Source organism: Trachurus trachurus (assembly GCF_905171665.1).
Source record: "Trachurus trachurus genome assembly, chromosome: 23".
Taxonomy (NCBI): Eukaryota; Metazoa; Chordata; class Actinopteri; order Carangiformes; family Carangidae; genus Trachurus; species Trachurus trachurus.
The window spans coordinates 21,653,981-21,666,208 of NC_139912.1; positions in this window are offsets into that span (position 1 = coordinate 21,653,981).

Genomic DNA, 12,228 nt, shown 5'->3' on the forward strand with positions numbered 1-12,228 from the left:
TAATGGTGTGTTTTATTACCATTTCAGCTTTTTGCTTTGTTGCATATGATTGCATGCCCCCAAATGTCTGCATGTGATCCTCATGTGACCGCATCACTAATCAAGCTGTCTACTTGTAACGATAGCCCAGCCAATGTCACCCACACACACACTCTGTGGCCCATCTTTGTTCAAATTATACTTTTGTTATCAATTTTAAATTACCTTCAGAGACTATTTGGATTCCTATCACCTGTGGCAGGCAGCGAACATGACAGTACACTCAGCACACAGCTGAGAGTTGATTCTCATGTCATGTGAGTTGCCCAGATCAAATAATATGGCAGCATGATGGATCCATCATGTCTGCCTTTGACACTGGAGACCATGTTTCCATCTTGTCTAGAGTCAACATTGATTTTTTTTTTCTTTCTTTCTTTCTTTCTTTTTTTTTTTTTTTTTTTTACCATTGTGGTAATTAGATTTTTCCGTATTAAAGAAAAATAATTGATTGTGAACACATTTTTTGACCCAAGCCCCCGTCCCGCTCCCTCCCCCCATTTAACATTGATTTATTTGAATCATAACGACAATGTTGCCATACTGTATACTTGACCACATCATTTTAGTCACAGATTAAAGAACATTTTTTAAATCCTCACAGAAAAACCACATAACTTCACATGTGATTCACATGTGATTTTTCACATGTGAAAGATTTTGGTACATGGTAACACATGTGGTATTACATGTGTTACCATGTAGAGCACATGTGTAAAACATGTTACCACAGGTGGAAAATGGGTTCACATGGGAATTCACATGTGATTCACATAAAATTAGGCCAAAATCACATGTTTCCCATGTGCAAAATTTTGCAAATGTGAATCACATATGAAGTTCATATGGTTTTTCTTTTTTCTTTTTCTTTTTTTGAGGCATGTGTGGGGGGCTATGCCTTTAATTACTAGGATATTCAGAGAGAAAGGAAATGGGGCGACAGAGAGGTGGAATGACATGCAGCAAAGGGCTGCTGGGGGATTTGAACCGGCTCCGGATGCAGCAAGAGCACCTGCTCAACCCAAAGATCTACACAACAACGCCCCCAGAGAACAAACAATTGTAATAGTTTTAAAAAAAAATCGTAGTGGTGGTTGTTTTGTTGTAAAGGTATAATGACCTGTTGCAGGGTGATGGTCGAAAATACACATGCTCTGCTCTCATGCACAGCCTGACTGATGGCAAGAAAGAGAAGACAGAAGAAAAAGACAAGGCCGGTAAAACCCGACGACTTGTTGAGATTACCAAGCTGAGTAAAGACTATTACACATAGACCAGTACAGATCAGTAGCTGTTTACACAAGTAAATGCCCCCAGTGCTGGCGAAATCCACGGTGCCAGATGCTTAACAGTGTCACCACAGGCTGATGTTAATGAGCATGAAGGCAGCGTAACATTAACATAATGCTACAAGAGTTCACATGAGCTCTGGAAATCCCCTAACAGGCTCTTGTTGCCCCCACCCCACCCCATACACCACCTCATACACCACCCCCCTTGGAGTTGAAGGGAACACACTCAACCTTTCACTCTTTGAGCTGATCCTGAAGCTGCTGCTGCGTAGAAGTGAAGATAAGGGCTCTCGTTTGGAGCGGCGGACACACGGGGGGATGCCGGATCATCAGAGCTCAGGGATGCATATGCTCCGTCTGATCGCATCCTCTTCAGTCCATGTGAAGGTTGCAGACGTGACCTGACTCTGGAGCTTTCAGTTTGTGCTGAGACGGTGTTGTTGTTGAGTTTTTTTTTTTGTGCCGTATGTATTGCTATGTGTGGACTTTGCCGCCAAGGGAGAAAAAAAAACACCAGTGAAGCCCTGAGCGGGTCTGGGACGGAGGACTGTTATGCTTGTTTAAATGGGGTTCATGCGAATGTCACTGAAAGTTAGTGCAGTGAGCTCAGTGGCAATCCATCTCCTCTGTTTTCATCACCGCAGTGTTGACAAATGATCAGATGACGGATGATCAGAGGGCGTAAGACAAATGATACAGGCGTCTGATATCGCAGCACGGACGTGACACTGGAATAATGTGAAAGCTATCAAAGTAATGAGGTGACACTGAGGCTAGACCCCGCTTCATCTGTCTTGATTTGTCTGTTTCCACCAGCCAGCGCCAGCTTTCCTTTCGTGGCCTGACTTGATAGTCAATTCCATACAAGTATGTTTTTCCAGCATTCAGGTCCTTCACTTACATAAAGATAGTTACACACCTATATGAAAACACTCCATTACTTTTACAAGTAATGCACTAAAGTTACACGTTACCAGTGTAGAATTGCTGAACAAAAGGCCGCCATCAAAAATCACAATCTTGATTATGCCATTGCAAGAGATTACAGACCCCTCACAGATTGTAAACATCCAGGTGGGCAGGGTGATCACTGGAGGCAAAACATCTCAAACGCCTTTCCGAAAATAGACCCCGCTATTCCGAAAAGGCTGTTGGGAAAACCCTCCATTCCAAACCCACCTTTTTTACTACTGCAGCAGCCTCGCGCCCATGTGGGCTCAAGCCGGGTTTAGCCGCGTTCGAGCGGAGCGGGGGAGAGAAAAAAAGTGTATTTATCTTACTCTGTGGAGATGTCCCTCAACGGAGTGGTGGAGAAAGCAAGTGGTACAGATCTGCCCAGTCCCTGAGCAGCGCGCGTCTCACAGACAAGCCACAACGCAGTGTAAACAACGTCACGCGGTTCAGCACCACGGACAGCTGTGGGGGGTCGGAACAGCTGTGTTTCGCGGGAACATTCGGAATAGTGGTGTTTCGGAGTGGGGGTGTTTCGGAATGGAGAGCCGTCTCCCTCAAACGTGCTAGCTTGTAAACGCTGGTTAACATGTTTTAAATGACTGTGTTTTCAAGAATGGATGAGGAAAATGCATATTTTAGTGAATATGTTAGTACACCCACCCTCCAAGAGCGTGAGCGTTATTTTTTAAAAGTTGACTCCAGATACTGTAAATTCACAAATAAAAGCTGGGTCTGTTTCTATTTTCTGCTAGTTCTTGTGAATGTACCAAGCCTCTGAAAGCCCACGATCGCCTGTTTGAGCACTTTCTAAGCTGCTTCAGTCCTGCTACACTTCTCAAAGACCCGACCTGGTCAGATCCGCAGGTGTTGAAGCCTGGACTCGATGCGGCCCTGGACTCACGTCACGAGCATTAATTCTCGGCCGGAAGAAAAAGAAGCTTGTGGTCCGATGCGTTAAGCCATTAAATGTTTTCAACCTGAACCCGGTGCGTCCGTTTGTGTTGTTCGGTCTGGCCCGTTGAGAACTCAGACTGACACAAGGAAAGAGCCGGGGGCTATATACAGTCTGGGTCAGCTGTTTTGCCTCCAGTGAACATTGTGACATCACATGTAGTGACGTAGGCCGTGAAGGGGTCTATAAAGATAAACACCATGGATTAATTATGTTCATTTTGTCTTCTCAAATATATTAGTTATATTTTTCTTGTGTTCAGACAATTGAAATCAAGAGTGATGTTACCTGCTTGACAGTTTCGACTGTGACTCCAGTCTTCCTCAGAAGCGTCATCCGACGTGTTACTGACGTGTCATTTATCAGCTGGTCGGTACGGCGGACCTGTCAGAGTCCGCCGTACCGACCGCGCCCCCTCCGCCCTGGGTGGTCTCTATGAAATACCATGCAAATCATGCAACAAAACATACATCGGAGAAACAGGGAGGTCATTCAACATAAGGAAAAAAGAACACCAAAAAGAATGCGAAAAAGAGACAGCTGGACGATACACACGGACACAAAAAGAAAAAGCAGAACAGGAAAACCTAAAATCAGCAATCACAGACCACTGCAGAAGAAATAATCACATCATGGAATGGGACAAAGGCAAAATCATCACATCAGAAACAAACAAGTTCAAACGCTGGATAAAAGAGGCAGGAAGCGGGCGAGGGACACCATCAACCGGGACGAGGGGGCGTACACTCTCTCGCACACCTGGGATTCCGTGCTCCAGAGACCACCCAGGGCGGAGGGGGCGCGGTCGGTACGGCGGACTCTGACAGGTCCGCCGTACCGACCAGCTGATAAATGACACGTCAGTAACACGTCGGATGACGCTTCTGAGGAAGACTGGAGTCACAGTCGAAACTGTCAAGCAGGTAACATCACTCTTGATTTCAATTGTCTGAACACAAGAAAAATATAACTAATAAACACCATGGTTCGGCCTCCTCTACTGGGATTGAAAGGGTGCTACCTAATCCCAGAGGGGGAATGTGATCAAGCAACTTCTGAGAAGGGAAGCTTTTTGGATCGACAAATTGTCCACTATTGAACCACTGGAATGAATGATTCACAAGACTTGAGTTGTTTTCTTTACTATGCTTCATGCCTGTCCCCCTTTTTCTCCCATCAGGACACTTGGGGACAGTTTGGCCATGGATGCATACAGTACACACCCCACACAGCAACTGGGACAGAGAATTTTTCTTGCAGTGTGTTTGTGGTGAGCCATCAATTGTATTCTAATCTATTCAATTGTGTCATAGTGTGGTGAATGTGCAGGTCACACCTTCTCCACAGGAACGTTTTGGAGTTGACCCTGACGACCTGTAGCTGTGCAAGGAGATTCATTTTACTTCAGCTTTACATTACCAGTGTGTTGGTTGTATATTATAGTACATTGTATTCTCATACTTCTATCAGCCATCACTGTTCTCTGACTGTTTTGTCGGCAGCAGCGAGAACAAACTGTCTTCATCACGCTGACTGACATACAATGACTGCAGACAGCTATATGAAGCTGTACTTGGCCACAGTGGTGCTTTAAGCTAAATGCTAATATTTGCATGCTGACATGCTCTCAATGACAACGTTGCTGATGTTTAGATTGTAATGTTTACCAGTGGACTTTGTACAGTACAAACAAAGTGCTTTGACCTACATGTAGTGGCACTAAGGACACACTAAGTTTCCTTGATACACCATAGACCACCACAGTGCTGCATTCTTCCTGTTAGGCTGCTAACTTCAGGCTCACGGTGATGATATTTTCGAGCACAGTTTCTCCGTGTGCATCATAATTTGCATGAATGAAGATGTTTACCGCCTCTGAAGCTTCATAAATGAACCTGTATCCAGACTGGGGCTGAATCAATCAGAGCTGACTGGATTCACAGGTCTGCATGACGCATCGCGGCAGGTTTGGGAGGTGTCATGTCGCCTGCTCTGCAAACTTTTCCACCTTCCAGCCAGTGTTAAAGAGGAGGTTGGAGGAGTTTCAGTAGTAGCAGTAGTGCAGTGAAATGTTAGGTTATGGCAGCCCGACCCTTAAGAGTGGTACTTACTGATGCTAGTCATTTGGTTGCCACACAGCTAGTAAATGAGTTTGTGATTGTGCGAAGCTGAAGCTAATGGGAGCTCTACGTCAGTGCCGGAAAGAAAATGTAACTATTGATTAAACTTCAAAAGCCTGATAATTAAAACCACATGGGAATTAATGGAAAAACCATCAGCTGTATAGGAAAGTACTATATATCCATATTTATTTTATTCCTATTTCTAATTTACACTGTAAACCCACTGTGGCATTAACATAACAGTGTTGCAGATTAAAGTGTGTGACTGGGGCTGAAGAGCAAATTTCATTTTCCACCTCTTTTTCGATTATCTTCATTGAAGCCAAATGCGTTCCGTGCCACATGACCATCAGTCAACAGACAGCGGAGATGATAGCAGCTTTCTGCAGCGTGTTTGTACTGTAGCTCTCCACGGCAAGGTGACATTGGAGGATTGTTACTGCAACATTGGAGAGCCTGTTTCATTGGAGTGGATAATAATTCAGTGTTCCGCTTCAGGGACGACACTTTAAACAAATCACCACCACCCACCCACCCCACCCCCACAACCAAAATGTAATATCCCCAAATAAAGCATGCCAAAGATCAAGCATCAACCAAAGAGCCATTTGAGGTGGTATCATTTTTATACCTGTGTGATGATGGTATAATATGATGTGAAGTATTGAAAGCCTTATCTCTTGCTGTGCGTCTCATAAATAAGTGCATTCCCACCAACGGGGATGTAAAAATGCTCTGCTGACATAGAAATGCTGCATGAATGTTAAAGAAACCCATCAGTCATCTGTCAGATGCTCCATCGCATTGCTTCCCCGCAGGGATTGACACGGTGATGGAGCCTCTGGAGACCCAGCCGAATGTGTCATGTCTTCACATACAGTAACAACATGTAGATTATACAGTGTAGTGTGTCTGTGTATGTGTATGATGAGAAGGCAGCAGCTGAGAATAGGATACGGCTTTATGTGGATGTGTCATTTTTAGTTTTTCTTTCTATCATTTTTTACAGACAACCAGCGCTCCCCTGGAGGAGCTGTGGAACAATGACTTTTAGTTCATATTCCACAGAGGGGTGTACGGTGCTTATAGAGACAGGCAGTGCTATACAGGAGACTTTATGAGTTCCCATCCAAAGCAGGGTGTCATTACTCAAGCCATGTCAGTCACAATCTGGGGCTAAAAACACCGCTGGCCCTGCTCAAATGTGCAGCCCAATAAAGGAAATGTAGTTTATCTGGTCAAGCCTGTTCAGCAGCAGAGTGAAGGCCCAGCACTGCACCAGTCAGTCTACAGCGGTGGGGGATTGTTTTCCTTTTCCATACACACAGGAGATTCAAATGGTCACAAGTGCCATAAGGAGGAAAGGTCATATGAAAATTACTGTGAATGTCAATGCACTTTTACAAAGTCTCTAACGGCTGATGGGGAGGTGTGAGGCTGCAGCTGGGCTGGTCACAGCCCTACTCCAACAATCTCATTCTCCTCCTGATGCTTTGTAAAAGGTTTTGAAATGTGCATCTGCAGCTTCTTGTAGGCTATATTGTGTGAACTTATACTACACATCCAGAAACTTTCATGCTAACACTGCACGGATCAATCATCCAGTCAAGGTAAGGGTAGTCAATTTGTATTCATAGGAGTCCAGATAGAAAAAAAAAAGTTAAATACAGTCTGTAACAAGATAGAGGTGAAAAAGTTGCATTTTAGAGTAAAGTGCATATTTTTGAATAAGGAAATAAAAGGTGTAGCATGACTTTCCATTTTTCATTTTTATCAACTCCATCACCTCTCTGCAGCCTCTACCATTTTTATAATAAACAATCTCAAAACTGCTTAAACCCTGATCCTGCAAGTGTTAACTCTGGTGTAAGCTTTCATCATTCAATGTGTGTGACCAGTGGAATGAAGGATAGACGATTATCAGTAATATGACATTTTGAAAATACAGTATATGATACAGCAATTTGGTCCTTTCTGGATAACCTGAACCTGAACAAACAGGGACATTTGGTTTAATGCTTTGGCAGGCTCAGCAAAGAACATTTTTTCCAAAAAGATATAGATTGACAATGTTGCCCAAAAAGAGAACAGTATTGCTCAGTGAACTGTTTTTAGGGTGGTGGTGAGATTATGGTTTCATGTCAAACCAAGCTTTTTGTATACTTAAAGGGATAGTTCAACATTTTGGCAAATTGGCCCATTGCCATAATCGCTGTATAGTCATAGCAGTAGGTTCGTTACCTTTAATTGTCGGTGCAAGCTATTTTTAGAACGGCGGAGCAGAGCCGCAAGCTGCTCAGAGCTACGCTACGGAGGCTAAATGGGGATTTCTTGGTTTCCCTCATCAAATACACAATCCAACAACTCCAAAACGCTCTGGTGGACAAGTTCGACCGGGACATTCACCACGTTAAGAGATAATAACGGAACATTACAATACAGAGTTGTTTTAGAGGTAAATTCATTCAAAACCGCTGATGCGCGTTGCATTCAGGGACAGTTTTTCAGCAAACAGTCTCTGTATTTACCTCGAAAACGACTCTGTCTCATAACGTTCTGTTATTATCTCATAGCGTGGTGAATGTGCAGGTCACAACTTGTCCACCAGAGCATTTTGGAGTTTTTGGATACTGTATTTGATGAGTTTGACGAGGGAAACCAAGAAATTCCATTAGCCTCCGTAGCGTAGCTCTGAGCAGCTCACGGCTCTGCTCCGCCGTCCTACAAATAGCTTGCACCGACAAATAAAGGTAACAAACCTACTCCTAAAACTATAGGGATTATGGCAATGGGCCAATTTGCCAAAATGTTGATATCTTAACATTGACACTCTGAGCTTGTTAGCACGGAAATCTTGTTAGGTTTACTTGACACCAGGTCCTCAGAGCTGCTAGAGTAGTTTTTGACTTAATACAAGCAAAATGCGCTGATACTTAAATAGATTTTACATATTTTGTTGCTTCCTCTTCAGTCTCTCGGTTAGATGTGGGTCTCCGATCACAGCCTGTGAATAATGAGTATCCGCTGCAGATGTGTGGTCTCACGGGGAGTAAATGAGCCTGAAAGCGCGTCATGATTTCACACCGCGACAGTGATGAGCTGCATTTGCGCCCGTCTTGCGCTGCCTGCCGCCTGCTAGTCTCTATGAACTCATTCTTAATTTAGCTGCATAATTTGGATCTGAAATGCTAATGCCGAGCGAGAGTGCGTTTGAAATGCTTCTGCATTCTTTAAAAGGTCAGCCAAAATACAACAGGCAGAGTGAGGCCCCCAAAACAAATATGAATTGCACATTAGTTTGCCTCCCTTGAGGTCTCATTACGACTAATTGATTTACTTGCAGGATAGTTTGCACACAAGCACAGCACGCCAATCTCGAATAGCATCTTAACGGTATCTTCCAGGGGGCTGAAGCCAGTCAGTCTTTTATTAATCCAGACACAGAGATCAGAGGACGGAACAAAAAGCTAACATAACAGCACGTCCAGGCAGAATTGGCCTCTGTTGTCCTCGGGGGGTCGCTCAGCTCACCACCCGCATCCCATCACCCGGCCTCCCACCCCCCCGGATCGCAGCGTGCAACAAAGTGCATTTAGCAAGAGAGAAATAAGCGCCTGTTTACATCAGCAAAAGCCGCCCTCTCTCTGCTTCCCTCTCTGTAGGAGGGTGGGGGGGTTCATTTTAGCTGTTTGATATCATATTGTATGTGAAAACAGAGGAGGGTGTGCGCATGTGTGTGTGTGTGAGTGTGTGTGAGTGCATGCCACACAGTTGGTTGTAATTACCTCCCAAGGGAGCTCTCCTCCCCAGAGATATTTGCAGTACAGAAACAGAGGCAACCCTGTAAATATAATCTAATGCTAATAATCTTAACCCCATTAATGTTTTACTATCTGTGTCTGATATCAGCGCATTTGTATTTTTATTAGAAAAAAAAAAAAGCTGTTGAAATGGAGCGCGCGTTGTACATTTTACACTGCTTCTCCCATAAGAGCTTAAACGTTTGATCCACAACCGTAACTGTGTTGCTCAGAACTGCTTCATACTCTTGTTATTGTAGGTCACAACAGAGCGTTCGCTGAAGAACTGACTGTGCTGGTGCAAAGCTGCGCCTCAAATACAGCAGCACAGACTTCCTCACATTGACTGAAAGACATAATATTTGTCTGGTAAGGGTAGGTCGGGGATGGTTGTTAAAGGGAGAGTTCAAGATTTTGGCAAATTATAGTTTTAGGAGTAGGTTGGAACTTTAATTGTCGGTGCAAGCTATTTTTCGAACGGCGGAGCAGAGCCACGAACTGCTCAGAGCCACGCTATGGAATTTCTTTGTTTCCCTCATTGAACTCATCAAATACACAATCCAACAAGTTGTGACCTGCACATTTACCACACTATGAGATAATAATGGAACGTTACGAGACGGAGTTGTTGTAAAACTGGCCTGCACCGACAATTAAAGGTAACAAACCTATAGGGATTATGGCAATGGGCCAATTTGCAAAAATGTTTAACTATCCCTTTAACATGGGTCAGTTGTAATACTTCCAATTTCTCCACTATGGAACAATCCTTCTTCCCTATGTGAGGAAGTAGCACCCTGAGGCCAACACAGCCAATTCTAGAAAGAAAAAACTCATTTTAATGCAAGAAAGTTTTGTTTTTCTTACTTAATTTATTTTCGTGACAGCATTGCCTGATTTGTAGTCTCCCCTATTTGTATCTAAATGGTATCAATGCTACGACACAGCCGAGACGAGGTCATATTCAGAGACTTGTATTACCGAAGGTGGCACCTAGCTCCAGTTCGTCCGATAATGGATAGCTAACGTTTTATAGGGTGAGTTGTGTAAAAATGTGTCCCTCAGTTATCATGGATGTTTAAATTAGCTATGGAGCCCAGGCTATAAACCTGTTCATTGGGCTGTAAAGTTGGGTATTTTTACATGATGGGAATTCAATGTCTTGTTTGGAGCCAGGCTCAGGTGTCCTGGTTCAGGGAACTTCAGTTTCTGTCGCTTCCGTTCATTTTTCAGGCCTAATGTTGTCACGGCAATGTTATTTTTGTATGTTTTCCGCCATTCATTATACGCCTGTTTTCCAACTTCTCTTCCCGCCCAGCTGGTCCCCACTCCCCAATCTCCCATTCCTTCATGCGCAGCTGCAACAGAGTTGTTGTCCCAGACAATCATCACCAGCCTCTGAAATGTAATAACATCATCTGCCATTCACATTTCATGATTCACTAGGCTCCAATATCCAACATATTGCCCCATGGTTTGTTTTTACTCAATGCCATCAGCTTGTTCCAGCATTTATCATGCGCTGATGAGGTGAGGGCTCAGGCATCCATGGGCAATTGTTAGAAATCATACTGAGGTGACCAGAGCACATGAAATCAGATGCAGAATTTTAAAAAACAAAGTCACACTCCATATCACCTGTATGTATCAGAACTCGCTGGAAGTAATGAATTATCAGACATGTATTCACTCATACAACAAGCAGCTCAAGGTAAATAGAGACAGTGATTGGGCTGGTAACCTGAATTTCCATTAAATATCATTTGAAGATAAAAACTTGAAAAAATCCTTTCATTAAATATTTTTGTAGCTCACCTCTCTTCCCAAACCCCCGTTATTCAGATGACACAAATATGAGCAATGAGGAGGCCAGAAGGACTGCTGAGAGTAGGGATAGCAGCAGGAATATATGAATTGAAGTTATTATATAAAACACATATACATTCTGCATACATAAAGTCAGCGTGCTGCATATTGAACTTATAATGGTTAAATAAGTTGGACTGTTGAATATGGAACTAGAGAGCAGGTATGTTCTTTAACCAAAAACCATACCACCTGTGTACCAGTATAACCTATTCACTGATGCCTATACCATGTAATTCCATAGTAATTGAAGACTTTTGTTGATGCTTTCAATCAACTCTGTCTCGTAATGTTCCGTTATTATCTCATAGCGTGGTGAATGTACAGGTCACCACTTCCACAAGAGTGTTTTGGAGTTGTTGGATTGTGTATTTGATGAGTTTGACCAAGAAATCCCATGAGGCTCTGTAGCGTAGCTCTGAGCAGTTAGTGGCTCTGCTCCGCTGTTCTAAAAATAGCTTGCACCGACAATTAAAGGTAACAAACCCACTCCTAAAACTATAGGGATTATGACAATGGGCCAATTTGCCAAAATGTTGAACTATCCCTTTAAGAACAGGCTTAAAAGCTGACTGACTCAGGGGCACGTAGAGGCTTTCATGCTGATGAGCACTGCAACTCTCTTGTCCATGGACAATGAGACAGTGATAAATAAAGTTTCACAAACTAGCAGCTAGCAGCTCAGGCAAGTGGTGAAGCTGTCGGCCTTTATCATTTTCAGGTCAGAGTGAAGAAGTGCATTTTGGTTTTGCAATTTGCTGTATATTTTTCATTTTGTCATTTATTTGACTTGTGCTCCTTAGTCAGAGGAAGGTTACGCCCCCTCTCATAGGGGTTGGGTGGAGAAGGTGATGTCCCATCTTAAACTTGAACAACTTACTCAAATACACTGACCATAGATATTATAAAGTTTAGCAACCATTTCTATCCTATTTTGAGGATGAACTCCCTTCCCTCAATATATTGTAGCCTAAGATTAACCCCCGACACAAGTCAAGTCCACAAGTCATATGATAATATATTTGACTTGTGGATTAATGAAGTGATATATTATTTAACTTTTGAATATTCTTTCATACTCATGTTAGATAGATAGATAGATAGATAGATAGATAGATAGATAGATAGATAGATAGATAGATAGATAGATAGATAGATAGATAGATAGATAGATAGATAGATAGATAGATAGATAGATAGAT